The sequence below is a fragment of the Syngnathus floridae genome, chromosome 3 (genome assembly GCF_059516105.1).
Source record: "Syngnathus floridae isolate MCC-2025c chromosome 3, RoL_Sflo_1.0, whole genome shotgun sequence".
Classification (NCBI taxonomy): Eukaryota; Metazoa; Chordata; class Actinopteri; order Syngnathiformes; family Syngnathidae; genus Syngnathus; species Syngnathus floridae.
The window spans coordinates 15,138,537-15,153,964 of NC_142415.1; the positions used below are offsets into that span (position 1 = coordinate 15,138,537).

The window sequence follows — 15,428 nt, forward strand, 5'->3', positions numbered from 1 at the left end:
GTCGTCCAGGCGCAGCCAAGGTAGTCCTGGCATCGTCTAAGCGCATCCAAGGCGCATCCAAGGAACATCCTGGTGTTGACTAGGCGCATCCAAGCCAGTCCCGCATCATCCAGGCGCATCCTCGGCGGTCCTGTCATCGTCCAGGCGGATCCAAGGCGGTGCCGGCGTCATGCAGGCTGCATCCAAGTCGCATTCAAGGCGCATCCAAGGCGCAATCATGGCGCATCCAAGGCGGTCCCGGCATCGTCCAGACGCATCCAAGGCGGTCCTGGCGTCGTGCAGGCGCAACCAAGGCGGTCCCGGCGTCGTCCAGGCGCATCCATGGCGGTCCCGGTGTTGTCCAGGCGCATCAAGGGCGGTCCAGAGGTCACAAAGGGCATCCAAGGCAATCCCAGCGTCGTCCAGGCACATCCAAGACGGTCCCAATGTCGTCCAGGCGCATCCAAGGTGGTCTCAGAATTATCTAGGCGCCTTGGCAACGTCCAGGCGCATCAAAGGCGGTCCCGGCGTCGTCCAGGCGCAAGCAAGGCGGTCCAGGTGTTGTCCAAGAGCAACCAAGGCGGTCCCGGCGTCGTCCATACGCATCCAAGGCGGTCCAAGCATCGTCCAGGCGCATCCAAGGCGATCCCGGCTCCATCCAGGCGCATACAAGGCGCATCCCAGGCGGTTCCTGCATCGTCCAGGTGCATGCAAGATGGTCCCTGCCTCTTCCAGGCATGTCTAAGGCGCATTCAAGGCGGTCCAAGCGTCGTCCAGGTACATCCAAGGCAGTTCTGACGTCGTCCAGGCACACCCAAGGCTGTCCCGGAGTCATTCAGGAGCATCAGACGCGGCCCCGGCGTTGTCCAGGCCCACACAAGGCTGCCCCGGCGTCGTCCAGGCTTATCCAAGGGGGTCCCGGCGTCGGCCGGGTGCAACCAAGGCCGTCCCGGCGTCGTCCAGGCGCATGCAAGGCAGTCCCGGCTTCGTCCAGCTGCATCCAAGGCAGTCCCGGCTTCGTCCAGCTGCATCCAAGGCAGTCCCGGTGTGGTCCAGGTGCATCCAAAGAGATCCCGGCGTCGTCTAGGCGGGTAAAAGGTGGTCCCAACGTCTTCCAGGCACATCCAGGGCAGTCCTGGCATCGTCTGGGCACATCCAAGGTGCATCCAGGGTGGTCCTGGCGTCCATTAGGTGCATCCAAGGTGCATCCGAGGCACATTTCAAGCCACATTTCAAGTCGTCCAGGGGCATCCTAGGTGGTCTTGGGGTCGTCCAGGGGCATCCAAGGTGGTCTTGGCGTCTTACAGGCGCATCCAATGTGGTCCAAGCATCACTGAGGCGCATCCAAGGTGATCCCAGCGTCATCCAGAAGCATCCAAGGTGATCCCGCCGTCGTCCAGGCGCATCCAAGCTGAGCTTGGCGTCAACCAGGCGCATTCAAGGCTGTCCCGGCGTCGTCCAGAGACATCCAAGGCAGTCCCAGCGGCGTCCAGACGCATTCAAGGCGGTCTCAGCGTTGTCCTGGCGCATACAAAGCATATCCAAGGCGGTCCCGGCCTCACCCAGGCGCATTCAAGGCGCATCCAAGGCAGTCCTGGCGTCGTCCAGGCGCATCCAAGGCAATCCCGGCGTCGTCCAGGCGCATGTAAAATGGTTCTCCGGCGTCGTCCAGGCGTGACCAAGGCGATCCCAGCGTCCAAGCACGTCCAAGGCGCATTCAAGGCTCATCCAAGGCGGTCCAAGCATCGTCCAGATGCATCCAAGGCAGTTCTGACGTCGTCCAGGCACATCCAAGGTAGTTCCAAAGTCATCCAGGCGCATTCGACGCGGTCCCGGCATCGTCCAGGCGCATCCGAGGCAGGCCCGGCTTTGTTCAGGCACATCAAAGGCAGTCCTGGCGTCGACTCGGTGCATTAAAGTCAGTCGCGGAGTCGTCCAGGCGCATTCAAGGTGGTCCTGGCTTGGTCTCAGCGCATCCAAGGCGGTCCCGGCGTTGTCCAGGCGCATCCCAGGCAGTCCTGGCTTGGTCCAAGCGCATCCAAGTCGGTCTTTGCTTCGTCCAGGCGCATTCGAAGCAGTCCTGGCTTCATCCAGGCACGTCCAAGGCAGCGTACCAAATTGCTCAGTGCAAAATAAAAAACCACCATTGCAAAAGACCTACCTGCAGTCGTGGATATGGTCTCCGTCATGCTGCCTCATTCACATTAAAAAAGAAATCATTTTATTTACTTTTGTTTTGTAGGATAAAATGTTTTAAATATTGTGCTTCTTACTTTGAATTGAATATTAATTATTGCTGTTATTTCATTTAATATTATGTTTGCTCATTATTTTGTATTTTCTTCAGCATAAAATGGCAGCTGGTCAAGAATGTTTAGAGTTTAAAAATTCACAATTTATTTTTTAATTTCAGGCAAAGTGATGCACATTCAATCTGTTCTGTTACAGACACAAAAACAATGTTATAATACAGTTATTCTTTACTGTAAGTTGACCTTTCTTTTTGATTTAGTTTTGTTTGCTTTAATCATTGAAGAATCATTCAAGTTTAATGTTAATAAGGGTACAAGCGTGGGGGGCTCAAAATGTTTTTTTCTCTCTGGGGGGCATCAGGGAATTGATTGAGCAGCACTGATCTAAGCGCAGGCGCAGGGCAGGGCAGGGTAGGGCAGGGCAGGGCAAGGGTGGGCAGTTTCAACCAGATGCGGGCACATGACATAGCCGCACACAAAAGACTTATGCTAGTTGCGTTAATCTGTCGATGGTGTTTTCCACCATTGATGCGCTAGCATCAAGCTAACCAACCTTAGCGTTCATCACATTTTCTTCACATACTGTGTCAAATCTGTATTGGGTGGTTCACAGCCACCAAAATATTTGAGCCACTAAGCTTCAATCAGTTTTAGGTATACATAATATATTGTATGCTGCGAGTATTGTTATATTTTCTGCCTACAAGTGTTGCTGCAAAGTTTGTGTTCAAATATCAGTGTTATATTGCAGTTATAATGACCGCAACATTAATCTAGAATTGTTAGCATTATATGTTAGCATTAAGCTCAGACAAAACAAACATCCGGGAGATGCTAAAATACTTGTCGTACAGTGTGACTTTTGTAAATGAAATATAATGACTTACTTGTTTGCTGTTCTCCCCGAGTCTTCAGATCATAATGGCAGACGTAATTTTTGGAACCGCATTGAAGGCGGTCCCAGCATTGTCCAGGTACATCCAATATACTTTTCTATTTTGATCTACGTCATCTATTTACTTTTCTCTATTTTCTCTATTTACTTTTCTATGTTGTCTACGTTTATCTATTTTTATCCTTTTACTTATCCAATTTTGTGTATTTACTTTTCTACTTCTATAAACTTATCTATTTTATCTATTTTTCCATCCCTCCAGCCACTATTTCTAAATGTTTACTCATCTATTTTTATCTACTTTTTACTTATCAATTTTTTTCTATTTACTTATCAACTTCTATATACTTAACTATTATTCCTATTTAATTATCTAATTTTATCCATCCCTCCATCCATCCATCCAGCCAGCCACTATTTTTATCCGTTTACTTATCTATTTCTATCTACTTTTTACTTATCGTTTTTGTTTTATTTACTTATCTACTTCTATATCCGTATCTATTTTATCTATTTAATTATCTAATTTTATCCATCCCTCCTTCCATCCATCCATCCAGCCACTATTTTTATCTGTTCACTTATCTATTTTTTACTTATCAATTTTGATTTATTTACTTATCTACTTCTATATACTTATCTATTTTGTCTATTTAATTATCTAATTTTATCCATCCCTCCATCCATCCATCCATCCAGCCACTATTATCATCAGTCTATTTATCTATTTTTTATCTACTTATCTATGTACTTAACTATTTACTTATTCAGATATTTAGTGATGTATTTTTACATATTTACTTATCTTATTCTCTCTATTCGGTATCAGTCTCAAAAGTCTCGAGTCTGGACGTTAGGTCGTCTTCCCACCACATTTTCTGTAGCTGGTGAGCCCATTCCATAAGAGACAAACGTGGCCTCAGATGTTACAGGTGTGGGCCGGATCTGGTGATGGTGGGGACATCCAATGCGGTCCCGGCGTCATCCAGACGTGGCTGAGGCGGTCCCGGCGTCGTCCAGGCGCATCCGAGGCAGTCCTTCCTTTGTCCAGGTGCATCCAGGGCAGTACTGGCTTCATCCAGGCAATCCCAACTTCGTCCAGGCTAACCCAAGACATCCTGGTTTTGTCCAGGTGTATCCAAGGCGTGGTCCAGGCGCATCCGAGGCGGTCCCTGCATTGTACAGGCGCATTCAAGGCGGCCCTGGCGTGGTCCAGGCGCATCCAAGCCGCATCTAAGGCGCATCCAAGACAGTCCCGCTGTCGTCCAGGGGGATCCAAGATGATCCCGGCGTCGTCCAGGCGCATGCAAGACGGTACCGGCTTCGTCCAGGCGCATCCAAGCCGGTCTCTGCGTCGTCCAAGGCGCATCCAAGAGGGTCCTGGCATCGTCCAGGCGCATCCAAGGCGCATCCAAGGCAGTGCCGTCGTAGTCTGGGCGAATGCAGGATGCATGCAAGGCGCATTCAAGGCGGTCCCAACGTCGTCCAGGCGCAATCAAGGCGGTCCAGGCGCATGCAAGGCGGTCCTGGCGTCCAGGCGCATCCAAAGTCCAGCCAATCTCCAGGCGCATCCAAGAAGCATCAGGCGTCGTCCAAGCGCATTCAAGGCAATCCCAGCGGCGTCTAAGTGCATCCAAGACGCTCCCGCTGTCATCCAGGCGCATCAAAGAAGCATCCAAGGCGCATCCGAGGTGGTCCCAGCGCCGTTCAGGCGCATCCTAGACGGTTCCGTCGTTGTACAGGCGCATCCAAAGCAGTTTCGGCGTTGACCAGGTTCATCCAAAGCGGTCCCGGCGTCCTCCAGGCGCATCTAAGCCAGTCTCAGTGTCATCCAGGCGCATACAAGATGATCCCTGCGTCGTCCAAGGCAAATCCAAGGCGGTTCCGGCTTCGTCTAGGCACATCCAAGGCAGTCCTGGCGAGGTCCAGAAGCATTCAAGGAGTATCTAAGGCAGTCCCGGCATCGTCTAGGCGCATCTGAGGCAGTCCCGGCATCATCCAGGCTCAACCAAGGCGGTCCCAATGTTCAGGCGCATGCAAGGTGGTACCAGCATCGTCCAGGCACATCCAAGACAGTCCCGGCGTTGTCCAGGTGCATCCAAAGAAGTCAAAGCAGCGTCCAGGCGCACCCATAGCTGTGCTGACGTCGTCCAGGCGCATTCAAGGCAGTCCAAGCGTTTTCCAGGTGCATCCAAGGTGCATTTAGAACGGTTCCCAGGGTCGTCCAAAAGCTTCCAAGGTTGATTAAAAGTAAATCCAAGGCACATCCAAGGCACATCCAAGGCGGTCCCGACGGACCCTCCTCTCCAGCACCCCTGAATAGACCTCACCAGGGAGGCTGAGGAGTGTGATTCCCCTGTAATTGGAACACACCCTCCAGTCCCCCTTCTTAAAGAGGGGAACCACCACCCCAGTCTGCCAATCCAGAGGCACTGTCCCCGATGTCCACGCAACGTTGTAGAGGCGTGTCAGCCATGACAGCCCCACAACATCCAGAGCCTTTAAGGACTCCGGGCGGATCTCATCCACCCCCGGGGCCTTGCCACCGAGGTGTTTTTTAACTACCTCAGTGACTTTGACCCCAGAGATTGGAGAATCCGCCTCAGAGTCTCCAGGCCCTGCTTCCTCAACGGAAGGCGTGTAGGGGGAATTGAGGAGGTCTTCGAAGTTTTCTCCCCACCAACTCACGACGTCCCGGGTCGAGGTCAGCAGCACGCCATCCCCACTGTAAACAGTGTTGACGTTGCACTGCTTCGCTCCTGAGACGCCGGATGGTGGACCAGAATTTCCTTGAAGCCGTCCGAGAGTCATTCTCCATGGCCTCGCCAAACTCATCCAAGGTGCATCAAAGGCGCATCAGAGGCGGTCCGGCCAAGTCCAGGTCCATCCAAGGCGGTCCCGGCGTCTTCCAGGCCCATCCAAGGCAGTCCCAGCGTCTTCCAGACGCATCCAAGGCGGTCTCGGGGTTGTCCAGGCGCACAGTAGGCGGCCCCGTCATCGTCCGTGCACATTCAGAGCGGCTTCGACGTTGATCAGGCGCATCCGAATTGTTCCCAGCGTCATCCAGGCACAACTAAGGTGATCCCGGCGTCGTCCAGGGCGCATCCAAGGCGGTCCTGGCGTTGTGTAGGCCCATCCAAGGGAGTCCCGACGTCATCCAGGCACATCCAAAGCGGTGCCGGCGTCGTCCAGGCGCTTCCAAGGTGCATCCAAGGCTCATCCAAGGCAGTCCCGGCGTTGTCCAGGCGCATCCAAGCCGGAACCGGCGTCGTCCAGGCGCATTCAAAGCCGGTCTCAGTGTCATCCTGGCGCATACAAGATGATCCCTGCGTCGTCCAAGGCGAATCCAAGGCGGTTCAGGCTTCGTCTAGGGACATCCAAGGCAGTCCTGGCGAGGTCCAGAAGCATTCAAGGAGTATCTAAGGCAGTCCCGGCATCGTCCAGGCGCATCCGAGGCAGTCCCGGCATCATCCAGGCTCAACCAAGGCGGTCCCAATGTTCAGGCGCATGCAAGGTGGTACCAGCATAGTCCAGGCACATCCAAGACAGTCCCGGCGTTGTCCAGGTGCATCCAAAGAAGTCAAAGCAGCGTCCAGGCGCACCCATAGCTGTACTGACATCGTCCAGGCGCATTCAAGGCAGTCCAAGCGTTTTCCAGGTGCATCCAAGGTGCATTTAGAACGGTTCCCAGGGTCGTCCAAAAGCTTCCAAGGTTGATTAAAAGTAAATCCAAGGCACATCCAAGGCACATCCAAGGCGGTCCCGACGGACCCTCCTCTCCAGCACCCCTGAATAGACCTCACCAGGGAGGCTGAGGAGTGTGATTCCCCTGTAATTGGAACACACCCTCCGGTCCCCCTTCTTAAAGAGGGGAACCACCACCCCAGTCTGCCAATCCAGAGGCACTGTCCCCGATGTCCACGCAACGTTGTAGAGGCGTGTCAGCCATGACAGCCCCACAACATCCAGAGCCTTTAAGGACTCCGGGCGGATCTCATCCACCCCCGGGGCCTTGCCACCGAGGTGTTTTTTAACTACCTCAGTGACTTTGACCCCAGAGATTGGAGAATCCGCCTCAGAGTCTCCAGGCCCTGCTTCCTCAACGGAAGGCGTGTAGGGGGAATTGAGGAGGTCTTCAAAGTTTTCTCCCCACCAACTCACGACGTCCCGGGTCGAGGTCAGCAGCACGCCATCCCCACTGTAAACAGTGTTGACGTTGCACTGCTTCGCTCCTGAGACGCCGGATGGTGGACCAGAATTTCCTCGAAGCCGTCCGAGAGTCATTCTCCATGGCCTCGCCAAACTCATCCAAGGTGCATCAAAGGCGCATCAGAGGCGGTCCGGCCAAGTCCAGGTCCATCCAAGGCGGTCCCGGCGTCTTCCAGGCCCATCCAAGGCAGTCCCAGCGTCTTCCAGACGCATCCAAGGCGATCTCGGGGTTGTCCAGGCGCACACTAGGCGGCCCCGTAATCGTCCGTGCACATTCAGAGCGGCTTCGACGTTGACCAGGCGCATCCGAATTGGTCCCAGTGCCATCCAGGCACATCTAAGGTGATCCCGGCGTCGTCCAGGGCGCATCCAAGGCGGTCCTGGCGTTGTCCAGGCCCATCCAAGGGAGTCCCGGCGTCATCCAGGCACATCCAAAGCGGTGCCGGCGTCGTCCAGGCGCTTCCAAGGTGCATCCAAGGCTCATCCAAGGCAGTCCCGGCGTTGTCCAGGCGCATCCAAGCCGGAACCGGCGTCGTCCAGGCGCATTCAAAGCCGGTCTCAGTGTCATCCTGGCGCATACAAGATGATCCCTGCGTCGTCCAAGGCGAATCCAAGGCGGTTCAGGCTTCGTCTAGGGACATCCAAGGCAGTCCTGGCGAGGTCCAGAAGCATTCAAGGAGTATCTAAGGCAGTCCCGGCATCGTCCAGGCGCATCCGAGGCAGTCCCGGCATCATCCAGGCTCAACCAAGGCGGTCCCAATGTTCAGGCGCATGCAAGGTGGTACCAGCATAGTCCAGGCACATCCAAGACAGTCCCGGCGTTGTCCAGGTGCATCCAAAGAAGTCAAAGCAGCGTCCAGGCGCACCCATAGCTGTACTGACGTCGTCCAGGCGCATTCAAGGCAGTCCAAGCGTTTTCCAGGTGCATCCAAGGTGCATTTAGAACGGTTCCCAGGGTCGTCCAAAAGCTTCCAGGGTTGATTAAAAGTAAATCCAAGGCACATCCAAGGCACATCCAAGGCGGTCCCGACGGACCCTCCTCTCCAGCACCCCTGAATAGACCTCACCAGGGGAGGCTGAGGAGTGTGATTCCCCTGTAATTGGAACACACCCTCCGGTCCCCCTTCTTAAAGAGGGGAACCACCACCCCAGTCTGCCAATCCAGAGGCACTGTCCCCGATGTCCACGCAACGTTGTAGAGGCGTGTCAGCCATGACAGCCCCACAACATCCAGAGCCTTTAAGGACTCCGGGCGGATCTCATCCACCCCCGGGGCCTTGCCACCGAGGTGTTTTTTAACTACCTCAGTGACTTTGACCCCAGAGATTGGAGAATCCGCCTCAGAGTCTCCAGGCCCTGCTTCCTCAACGGAAGGCGTGTAGGGGGAATTGAGGAGGTCTTCGAAGTTTTCTCCCCACCAACTCACGACGTCCCGGGTCGAGGTCAGCAGCACGCCATCCCCACTGTAAACAGTGTTGACGTTGCACTGCTTCGCTCCTGAGACGCCGGATGGTGGACCAGAATTTCCTCGAAGCCGTCCGAGAGTCATTCTCCATGGCCTCGCCAAACTCATCCAAGGTGCATCAAAGGCGCATCAGAGGCGGTCCGGCCAAGTCCAGGTCCATCCAAGGCGGTCCCGGCGTCTTCCAGGCCCATCCAAGGCAGTCCCAGCGTCTTCCAGACGCATCCAAGGCAATCTCGGGGTTGTCCAGGCGCACACTAGGCGGCCCCGTAATCGTCCGTGCACATTCAGAGCGGCTTCGACGTTGACCAGGCGCATCCGAATTGGTCCCAGTGTCATCCAGGCACATCTAAGGTGATCCCGGCGTCGTCCAGGGCGCATCCAAGGCGGTCCTGCGTTGTCCAGGCCCATCCAAGGGAGTCCCGGCGTCATCCAGGCACATCCAAAGCGGTGCCGGCGTCGTCCAGGCGCTTCCAAGGTGCATCCAAGGCTCATCCAAGGCAGTCCCGGCGTTGTCCAGGCGCATCCAAGCCGGAACCGGCGTCGTCCAGGCGCATTCAAAGCCGGTCTCAGTGTCATCCTGGCGCATACAAGATGATCCCTGAGTCGTCCAAGGTGAATCCAAGGCGGTCCTGGCTTCGTCTAGACACATCCAAGGCAGTCCTGTCGAGGTCCAGAAGCATTCAAGGAGTATCTAAGGCAGTCCCGGCATCGTCCAGCCGCATCCGAGGCAGTCCCAGCATCATCCAGGCTCAACCAAGGCGGTCACAATGTTCAGGCGCATGCAAGGTGGTACCAGCATAGTCCAGGCACATCCAAGACAGTCCCGGCGTTGTCCAGGTGCATCCAAAGAAGTCAAAGCAGCGTCCAGGCGCACCCATAGCTGTACTGACGTCGTCCAGGCGCATTCAAGGCAGTCCAAGCGTTTTCCAGGTGCATCCAAGGTGCATTTAGAACGGTTCCCAGGGTCGTCCAAAAGCTTCCAAGGTTGATTAAAAGTAAATCCAAGGCACATCCAAGGCACATCCAAGGCGGTCCCGACGGACCCTCCTCTCCAGCACCCCTGAATAGACCTCACCAGGGAGGCTGAGGAGTGTGATTCCCCTGTAATTGGAACACACCCTCCGGTCCCCCTTCTTAAAGAGGGGAACCACCACCCCAGTCTGCCAATCCAGAGGCACTGTCCCCGATGTCCACGCAACGTTGTAGAGGCGTGTCAGCCATGACAGCCCCACAACATCCAGAGCCTTTAAGGACTCCGGGCGGATCTCATCCACCCCCGGGGCCTTGCCACCGAGGTGTTTTTTAACTACCTCAGTGACTTTGACCCCAGAGATTGGAGAATCCGCCTCAGAGTCTCCAGGCCCTGCTTCCTCAACGGAAGGCGTGTAGGGGGAATTGAGGAGGTCTTCGAAGTTTTCTCCCCACCAACTCACGACGTCCCGTGTCGAGGTCAGCAGCACGCCATCCCCACTGTAAACAGTGTTGACGTTGCACTGCTTCGCTCCTGAGACGCCGGATGGTGGACCAGAATTTCCTCGAAGCCGTCCGAGAGTCATTCTCCATGGCCTCGCCAAACTCATCCAAGGTGCATCAAAGGCGCATCAGAGGCGGTCCGGCCAAGTCCAGGTCCATCCAAGGCGGTCCCGGCGTCTTCCAGGCCCATCCAAGGCAGTCCCAGCGTCTTCCAGACGCATCCAAGGCGATCTCGGGGTTGTCCAGGCGCACACTAGGCGGCCCCGTAATCGTCCGTGCACATTCAGAGCGGCTTCGACGTTGACCAGGCGCATCCGAATTGGTCCCAGTGTCATCCAGGCACATCTAAGGTGATCCCGGCGTCGTCCAGGGCGCATCCAAGGCGGTCCTGCGTTGTCCAGGCCCATCCAAGGGAGTCCCGGCGTCATCCAGGCACATCCAAAGCGGTGCCGGCGTCGTCCAGGCGCTTCCAAGGTGCATCCAAGGCTCATCCAAGGCAGTCCCGGCGTTGTCCAGGCGCATCCAAGCCGGAACCGGCGTCGTCCAGGCGCATTCAAAGCCGGTCTCAGTGTCATCCTGGCGCATACAAGATGATCCCTGAGTCGTCCAAGGTGAATCCAAGGCGGTCCTGGCTTCGTCTAGACACATCCAAGGCAGTCCTGTCGAGGTCCAGAAGCATTCAAGGAGTATCTAAGGCAGTCCCGGCATCGTCCAGCCACATCCGAGGCAGTCCCAGCATCATCCAGGCTCAACCAAGGCGGTCACAATGTTCAGGCGCATGCAAGGTGGTACCAGCATAGTCCAGGCACATCCAAGACAGTCCCGGCGTTGTCCAGGTGCATCCAAAGAAGTCAGAGCAGCGTCCAGGCGCACCCATAGCTATACTGATGTCGTCCAGGCGCATTCAAGGCAGTCCAAGCGTTGTCCAGGTGCATCCAAGGTGCATTTAGAACGGTTCCCAGGGTCCTCCAAAAGCTTCCAAGGTTGATTAAAAGTAAATCCAAGGCACATCCAAGGCACATCCAAGGCGGTCCCGACGGACCCTCCTCTCCAGCACCCCTGAATAGACCTCACCAGGGAGGCTGAGGAGTGTGATTCCCCTGTAATTGGAACACACCCTCCGGTCCCCCTTCTTAAAGAGGGGAACCACCACCCCAGTCTGCCAATCCAGAGGCACTGTCCCCGATGTCCACGCAACGTTGTAGAGGCGTGTCAGCCATGACAGCCCCACAACATCCAGAGCCTTTAAGGACTCCGGGCGGATCTCATCCACCCCCGGGGCCTTGCCACCGAGGTGTTTTTTAACTACCTCAGTGACTTTGACCCCAGAGATTGGAGAATCCGCCTCAGAGTCTCCAGGCCCTGCTTCCTCAACGGAAGGCGTGTAGGGGGAATTGAGGAGGTCTTCGAAGCATTCTCCCCACCGACTCACGACGTCCTGGGTCGAGGTCAGCAGCACGCCATCCCCACTGTAAACAGTGTTGACGTTGCACTGCTTCGCTCCTGAGACGCCGGATGGTGGACCAGAATTTCCTCGAAGCCGTCTGAGAGTCATTCTCCATGGCCTCGCCAAACGCATCCAAGGTGCATCAAAGGCACATCAGAGGCGGTCCCGGCCAAGTCCAGGTGCATCCAAGGCGGTCCCAGCGTCTTCCAGGTCCATCCAAGGCAGTCCCAGCGTCTTCCAGACGCATCCAAGGCAATCTCGGGGTTGTCCAGTCGCACACTAGGCGGTCCCGTCGTCGTCCGTGCGCATCCATGGCGGTTTCGACGTTGACCAGGCGCATCCGAATTGGTCCCAGGGTCATCCAGGCACATCTAAGGTGATCCCGGCGTCGTCCAGGGCGCATCCAAGGCGGTCCTGGCGTTGTCCAGGCCCATCCAAGGGAGTCCCAGCGTCATCCAGGCACATCCAAAGCGGTACCAGCGTCGTCCAGGCGCTTTCAAGGTGCATCCAAGGCTTATCCAAGGCAGTCCCGGCTTCATCCAGGCGCATCCGAGGCGATCCCGGAGTCGTTCAAGTGCACTCACGGCAGTCTTGGCATCATCCAGGCGCATCTAAGGCTCATCCTAGGCAATCCCGGCGTTGTCCAGGAGCATCCACGGTGGTTCCGGTGTCGTCCAAGCGCTTCCAAGGTACATCCAAGGCAGTGCCGGCGTCATGCAGGCTCATCCAAGGCAGTCCCTGAGTCATCCAGCCTCATCCAAGGTGATCCCGGCGTCGTCCAGGCTCATTCCAAGAAGGTCCAGGCGTCGTCCCGGCGCATCCAAGCCACATCCAAGACGATGTCGGCGTCATTCAGGCACATTCAAGGCGGTCCTGGTGACGCACAGGCGCATCAAACGCGCATCATAGGCAGTCCCAGCATCGTCTACGCGCATCCAAGGTGGTCCCAGTGTCGTCCAGGCGCCACCAAGGCGGTCCCAGGATCGTCCAGGCGCATACAAGGCGGTCCAGGCGTTGTCCAGGCACATCCAAGGCGTTCCAGAGGTCACTAGATGCATCCAAGGCAATCCCAGCATCGTCCAGGCACATCCAAGACTGTCCCAGCGCCGATCAGGCGCATCCAAAGTGCATCCGAGGTAGTCCCGGTGTCGTCTAGGCGCAACAAAGGCAGTCCCTGCGTCGTCCAGGAGCATCCAAGGCGGTCTTGCCATAGTCCAGGCGCATCCATGACGCATCCGAGGCACATCCTAGGCAGTCCCGAAGTCATCCAGGCGCATCCACGGTGGTACTGGCGTAGTCCAGGCGTATCAAAGACATATCCGAGGCAGTCCCGGCGTCGTCCAGGCGCATCCAAGGTGCATCCTTGACATTCCCGTAGTCGTCCAGCCTCATCCAAGGGAGTCCTGGGGTCGTCCAGGGGCATCCAAGGCGCATCCAACGCTGTCCCGGCGTCATCCAGGCACATCAAAAGCACATCCAAGACGGTCCCAGCAACGTCCAGACACATCCAAAGCGGTCCTTGTGTCGTACAGGCGCATCAGAGGCGCATCCGAGGCGCATCCAAGCAGCATCCAAGGCAGTCCCGGCGTTGTCCAGGCGCATACAAGACGCATTCAAGGCAGTCCCGGCGTTTTTCAGGTGCATCCTAGGCGGTCCTGGCGTCGTGCAGGCGCATCCAAAGCATATCCAAGGCGGTCTCTGCGTCGTCCAGGCGCATCCAAGTCAGGCCCGGCGTCGTCCAGGCGCAACCAAGGAACATCCAAAGAAGTCCCGGCGTCGTCCAGGCGCATCCAAGGCAGTCCCGGTGTCTTCCAAGTTCATCCGAAGCATGTCCAAGGCGTTACCCGCAGCCTAGCCGCAGCCTAGCCGCAGCCTAGCCGCAGCCTGGCCGCAGCCTAGCCGCAGCCGAGCCGCAGCCGAGCCGCAGCCGAGCCGCAGCCGAGCCGCAGCCGAGGCGCAGCCGAGGCGCAGCCGAGCCGCAGCCGAGGCGCAGCCGAGGCGCAGCCGAGGCGCAGCCAAGGCAGTCTCTTCATCATCCAGGCGCATCCAAGGCACATCTAAGGCAGTCCCGGCTTCGTCCAGGCGCATACAAGTAGGTTACGGCGTGATCCAGACGCATCCAAGGAAGTCACGGCGTGATCCAGACGCATCCAAGGCAGTCACGGCTTTGTCCAGGCGCATCCAAGGTGATACCGGCGTCTTTCAGGCCTATCCAAGGCGGTCGCGGCCTCGTCCAGGCGAATACAAGGCGCATTGATGGCGTATCCAAGGTAGTCTCGGCGTTGACCAGGCGCATCCAAGGCTTATCAGAGGCGCATCCAAGACAGTGCCAGCGTCGTCCAGGCGCATCCAAGGCAGTCCCGAAGTTGCCCAAGCACATCCAAGTCTTATCCAAGGTGGTCCAGGCATCATCCAGGCACACCTAAGGAGGTCCTGGTGTCATCCAGGCGCATCCAAGGCGCAATCATGGCGCATCCAAGGCCGTCCCGGCATCGTCCAGACGCATCCAAGGCCGTCCTGGCGTCGTACAGGCGCAACCAAGGCGGTCCCGGCGTCGTCCAGGCGCATTCAACGCGGTCCCGGGGTTGTCCAGGCGCATCAAGGGCGGTCCAGACGTCACAAAGGGCATCCAAGGCAATCCCAGCGTCGTCCAGGCACATCCAAGACGGTCCCAGTGTCGTCCAGGCGCATCCAAGGTGGTCTCAGAATTATCTAGGCGCCTTGTCATCGTCCAGGCGCACCAAAGGCGGTCCCGGCGACGTCCAGGCGCAAGCAAGGCGGTCCAGGTGTCGTCCAAGCGCAACCAAGGCGGTCCCGGCGTCGTCCATACGCATCCAAGGTGATCTCGCTTTAGTCCAGGCGCATCCATGACGCATCCAAGGTGGTCCCAGTGTCATCCAGGCGCATCGAAGGCAGCCCAAGCATCGTCCAGGCGCATCCAAGGCGATCCCGGCTCCATCCAGGCGCATACAAGGCGATCCCGGCTCCATCCAGGCGCATACAAGGCGCATCCCAGGCGGTTCCTGCATCGTCCAGGCGCATGCAAGATGGTCCCTTCCTCTTCTAGGCATGTCCAAGGTGCATTCAAGGCGGTCCAAGCGTCGTCCAGGTAAATCCAAGGCAGTTCTGACGTCGTCCAGGCACACCCAAGGCTGTCCCGGAGTCATTCAGGAGCATCAGACGCGGCCCCGGCGTTGTCCAGGCCCACACAAGGCTGCCCCGGCGTCGTCCAGGCGCATCCAAGGCGGTCCCGGCGTCGGACGGGTGCAACCAAGGCCGTCCCGGCGTCGTCCAGGCGCATGCAAGGCAGTCCCGGCTTCGTCCAGTTGCATCCAAGACAGTCCCGGCTTCGTCCAGCTGCATCCAAGGCAGTCTTGGCACGGTCCAGGTGCATCCAAAGTGATCCCGGCGTCGTCTAGGCGGGTACAAGGTGGTCCCAGCGTCTTCCAGGCACATCCAGGGCAGTCCTGGCATCGTCTGGGCACATCCAAGGTTGTCCTGGCGTCGATTAGGTGCATCCAAGGTGCATCCGAGGCACATTTCAAGCCACATTTCAAGTCGTCTAGGGGCATCCTAGGTGGTCCTGGTGTCGTTCAGGGGTATTCAAGGCGCATCCAAGGTGGTCTTGGCGTTTTAGAGGCGCATCCAATGTGGTCCAAGCATCGTCGAGGTGCATCCAAGGTGATCCCGGCGTCATCCAGAAGCATC

General features: G+C 57.0%; 1 protein-coding gene across 6 annotated transcripts in view; it reads right to left on the bottom strand.

Annotated features, from left to right (window-relative positions):
* Positions 1–15,428, bottom strand: part of eva1ab (eva-1 homolog A, regulator of programmed cell death b) — a 155,999-nt gene that overhangs the window by 94,025 nt on the left and 46,546 nt on the right. The window contains exon 1 of one of the 6 annotated variants that reach the window (XM_088372115.1): positions 3,119–3,132. The exons of the other annotated variants lie outside the window; for them this stretch is intronic. The gene's annotated coding sequence lies outside the window, so the exon portion shown is untranslated. Of the gene's footprint in view, positions 1–3,118; positions 3,133–15,428 lie in introns of those variants that run through there. 6 annotated transcript variants of the gene reach the window in all.